The sequence below is a fragment of the Myotis brandtii genome, unplaced genomic scaffold (assembly GCF_000412655.1).
Source record: "Myotis brandtii unplaced genomic scaffold, ASM41265v1 scaffold83, whole genome shotgun sequence".
NCBI classification, from domain to species: domain Eukaryota; kingdom Metazoa; phylum Chordata; class Mammalia; order Chiroptera; family Vespertilionidae; genus Myotis; species Myotis brandtii.
The window spans coordinates 3058795-3063760 of record NW_005371371.1 but is presented as its reverse complement, the minus strand read 5'-3'; the positions used below and the strand labels follow the sequence as shown (position 1 = coordinate 3063760).

The 4966-nt window shown below is 39.2% G+C and overlaps 1 long non-coding RNA gene across 1 annotated transcript; it reads right to left on the bottom strand.

Moving 5' to 3' along the window:
- Positions 1-872: 872 nt before the first annotated feature.
- LOC102244012 lies at positions 873-2801 on the bottom strand. Its single transcript, XR_314614.2, has 3 exons — positions 2227-2801; positions 1988-2071; positions 873-991 (listed from the first exon to the last, which is right to left on the bottom strand). It is a non-coding gene; the product is annotated as an uncharacterized LOC102244012 (long non-coding RNA).
- Positions 2802-4966: the final 2165 nt, after the last annotated feature.

Here is a 4966-nt window from a genome sequence, read left to right as displayed (position 1 = left end):
TTATTTTTTCAGATCCTTATTTTGCATAGATTCTTTTTCCTTTAGCCTGAAATGACACCCTCACTTCATATCCTCTATTCACATTTGCCCATCCCATCTCCCACTTAATTTTTTTTAATTTTGATATATTTTTATTGGTTTCAGAGAGAGGAAGTGAGAAGGTGAGACAGATAGAAACATCAATGATGACAGAAAATCATTGATCAGCTGCCTCTTGTGCACCCCTTACTGGGGATCAAGCTTGCAACCAGGGCATGTGTTCTGACCAGGAATCAAACCATGACACTCTTGGTTCATGGGTTGATACTCAACCACTGAGTCATACCAGGCAGGCTCATCACCCATTTTACGAAAGAGAGTCATACACACCTATCTTGACTAGACTGGAGTCTGAGGTGAGACTCTGAGCACTGAACAAAGTAACAGCATGACAATCTGAGTCCTTTGACAACAAGCAAAGAAAGGTTAGGAAAGATATACTAAGGAGAAGCACCTTATTGCATACAGATGACAAACACATTTATAACAAAGTCCAGTGCCTATGTATCTACCTACCAACCCACTTTAGGATAGAACTCAGAATCAACATGAAAATCATAGAGGCATGGCTAGTTGAAGTAAAAAAACAAGTCAAATTTCTTTTCTGTCAGAAAGCGAGTCTGTGAGGATTGGCTCATTCTATTAGATTATCTGATAGTCATTTATATGAATGCAATGGGAAAAATCTTCAACTCTAAGGATTTAACAAAACTATGCTTAGTACAAATATACCACGGTACACATTATAGTGGATAGTTCATCCATCCAATTGTTAAACTTGTAATACAATTACCATTTTCAACTTAAACATGTGAGGAAGTACATACATAGCTTTTCCAAATATCTTTAGGGGCCATGGGAACATAAATGTTTGAAGATCCCTAGATTCGCTGATCCTGTCATCAGAATGTTTTTGTATTTTTCCTTTCATGAAGAATGCTCACTGGACTGCCTGGAAAAATAAAACAGAGTGAGGACTTCACTAAATGTTCAGAAAAGGTTGTATCACTACTTCTGTGTCTACTTGATAATAAAAGTTTGGACACAGTGGAATTTGGCCTGTGAGTTGCTTTCATGCTGCTTATCACTGGTGGTAACATCACTGGGAAGGAAACCCATAGTCCCTCCTGCTATCAGTCACTGCAAGCTGCAGAACCTGACAAGTGTGAACAGCCCAAGTGGTCTTAATTCCTTCACATCAGTCTCAGCATGCATGTGCAGATGGGGACCTGCATTAGGAAGTGGTTCGGTTTTGTTCACTGCTATGTCCTTGTTGTCATCAAGTGAATATTCATCAGAGGGTATCATCCACTATGCTTTCTCCAACACAAAGGCTCCAGGTTTCCACAGAATTTCTAGTAACATAAAGAGTTCAGTTTACTCTGTACCACTCTACTGCCCCCCAAAAGTACTTCACATCCCCAAATGATAACACTAAAAATATTCTTATAATAAGGCATTTTTCACAAGGGGGTGATAGCTAAATGAAAATAAAACAAACCCCTCAGCAATTTTATTCAACATAGAGAAAAACATACCCAACTGAGAAAATTGAATGAATTTTGTATCAAATTCATTTTTATGTCTAATTGTTATAATAATGAATTTACAAAAAGATGTGCTCATCAAAAACAAATAAAAAAAACATCTTGAGAAACCACATATAAAGCACAATGAGAATTTAAGCTTTTAAAAGTTGTCGTGGGACTTTCTGTGGAAGGAGATGTCCAGTGATCATTCATTCTCTGGTGCAAAAGCCAGAAATAAAAAGGAACAGAAGTAAGGATCAAAGGGTAACAGGACCATTATGGAGAGGACACCTCTACTGTTCATTCACATTCTAAGCAATGAAATGAAGCCTCCAGTGCTGGGTCCAGTGTCTGCTAGACTAGGAGCACAGGTTTGTGGAGTGGCTACTGATCCCTGTCCAAGACATAGAGACAATTACCCTGAGGTCTTTCTATTTGTTTTTCCTTATGTGAAACGGCAGCCAAGAGCTACATGAAACATTCACCAGCATCATTGTAATATCCTGAAAAAGCCAAAGGGAATAAGAAATAACAAATCAGAAGCACTTCAAAAGGAAGGAAATGTAATATGTGAAGTTATTCGTCATTACGCAAATAAACACATGAATGAAGAGAACATATATTGGGTGAAGTCTTTGCCTCTAATTTTAAAACATACCTAGTTTGGTGGAACACAGTTAACATTCTATTCTTCATGCAGTTCAAAGGCCATTCAAGCTTGGGAAAAATAGTGAAAAAGTACTCATGAAGTACTTCTGCTCACTCTTTAACTTAGGACATTCCAGCAAGCAAATATTTAATTAACAAATCATGGTATCTGGTGCTGTAAGAGAGGTAACAACATGTTCATTTTGGTTTCTAGCCTCGTGGAGTTTACAATCCGATAGGAGAGACAAGTTATGCTACAATGAGATCATTAAGTGACTTCCCTTTGCTTTTAAAATAAAACCCATATTCTCTATGTGATCCTTGGGGATATGTGCTATGCCCACAGCCCCTTATCTCTTTGCTTCTATGCATGCTGTTCCCATATCTCTGAAATATGTCTTTTCCCTCTCTTTGCTTAGATTAATCCAAACCACCCTTTGATCTCAGTTTAGAGGTAACTTTCTCAAAAAGGACTAGCCTGATACTGAAAATCAGATTGGACACTTCTGTAAATCTTCCTCAGTGCATCCCATTCACAACATACTTGGTTTTGTATCTATTCAAACATATGGTCTGTGCCTCTTCTGTTTCACTTTAAATTTCATGAGAGAGAAAACGAAGTCTGTTCTGTTCAACCTTGGCTATCATTCCCAGCCCATAGTAGACACTCAATAAATAGGGCTTAATTTATAAGCAAATGCATTTTAAAATATGAATTTAAACAACCTATATAGTAAAATTACCTTTATGTCATCATAATTCTATGCAGGTAAATGTTATCATTCTTGATGTGTACAGATAGTGAAACTGGGGCTGAGAGAGGTCTAATTAATAACTGGATTCTGGGAAAATGCTCTTCCCATAGCTCCATAAAGATGTAAGTATCTTGACATAATATATCTGGGTACATCAATCCTGGAGGAGAGGAAGCCTATGAGGCATGGATGGTCAAGAAGAGTTAAGCAGGATTTACTCTGCTTCTAGGTGCCACGTCCTCCATCCTGTGCACCTGGAGATGGACTTGGAGATGAAAAGAGACGGAATTTAAAGAACATGCTCAGACACTAACTAGGTGAGTTTCCAAGAAGCCTTGGGTTTCTGCTCATTTGTAAAATGAAAAGGCTAACAGTGGCCATCATGGTGGAATGCTGGACAGTGATGAAGGCCAGTTTCCTAATTCCATCCACTTTGATCTGAAGTTAGGACAATCCCCAAAGCCATGTCTGGAATCTTCACAATGGACCAGACTTCCTCCCATATGGTGTGGCTGAAGGCATGCTCTGGATTATTGCATGATAGGACACAAGCATCAACAGCTGTCTTCTCTGGAAATAGGGCAAAGAGCTATAACTTCAAATGACAAGCATGTCCCCTTCCATGTATGACTCCCTCAATGCTTGGGGAATTTTTATTTTAACATTTCTAATTCCAGCTTTACCTTGAGAAGTAAAAGTGGTTTAAAGAGAAGTATTAATATTTGTGCAACAGTTAATACAATTGCCATGGATTCTAAAATACAGATATTAAATGGAGGAGGGTGAAATTTTGTAAAATCCTCTTCTTTGGCTGCTTTTATGAAAACTGCTTTTTCCTATAAAAGAGGAAATGTTTTTTGTGAAATTATCAAGCTACCTAGTCATTGTCACAACCTTGCAATGCCAAAATTGAAGGATTTATTGAATAACGAGACAAGAATTGAACATTTAATTTTGCTTTATGCTCACCCATCAAAAATGTCATTCTCTGTTTATGGAAACAGAATTCATCACTCAAATTTTAATTAAAATCTTGCCTCCAGTACAAGATCATCCACCCAATGACACCAGCTAGTGAACTTGCTCTCTCCAACTCATCTATAAGGCTAATTTGTATTATTAATTATCAGTTTTGTTTAATAAAGACTGATCCTATCTAGAGGCTATGCTCCTGGAGGGCAGAATAACCCATTTAGAGAAATCTGGTTGTCATGGTTATCTTCTTCATTCTTGACTATAGTGTGATTTGAGTCTGGGGCTCTCCTTATCTCTTACCTATCTTACCCACACGCACAGCTACACATGCACACACCCTTCTGAGCCACCTTACCAAAAACCAGTTGGACAAAACTCTATTCAATGGGTTAGACTTTTAGGCCTTGGCTCTACTAGTAGGCAGTGTCACTGAACCTTAATGGCAGCTCGCAGGCATTCTTCAGCCACTCCTTACTTTCTCTTTTCAGTGAAGTCTCTTTGGTGGGCGGCCTGCTCACTTGGCATTTATGGATGAGAAGATCTGCAGACGAAGCCTGGCCTCTCAGGGACAGCTCACCGTGATGTCTTCTATGGTGAGTGTCAGCATGAAGCCTGGTTTCAGGGAAGAAAGAATAGGAAAGAAAAAGCCTTGCTTAGATCTCCTAACTTTGCTTAATCATTAACCCACATTATTGAATTTAGCATTCACCAAATATTAGAGGGAATCAGGGGCTTGCCCAGCTATGTGTAAAATACTGTTTTGTTTTGCTTTCAGCTGTAGACTGTGAGTGTGGCAACCTCAGTGGAGATCTTCAGTGAAGAGGAGCAAGGAACAATGTTGCCTTCAAAGCCCACCCAAAACTGCTGCAAACTTCTACATCAGTGGTTGGCAAACTTCGGCTCATGAGCCACATGCGGCTCTTTGGCCCCTTGAGTGTGGCTCTTCCACAAAATACCACCTTCTGCGCATGGGCCACGAAGTTTTAATCGCACTGTACGTGCGCGCCCGCACGTGGTATT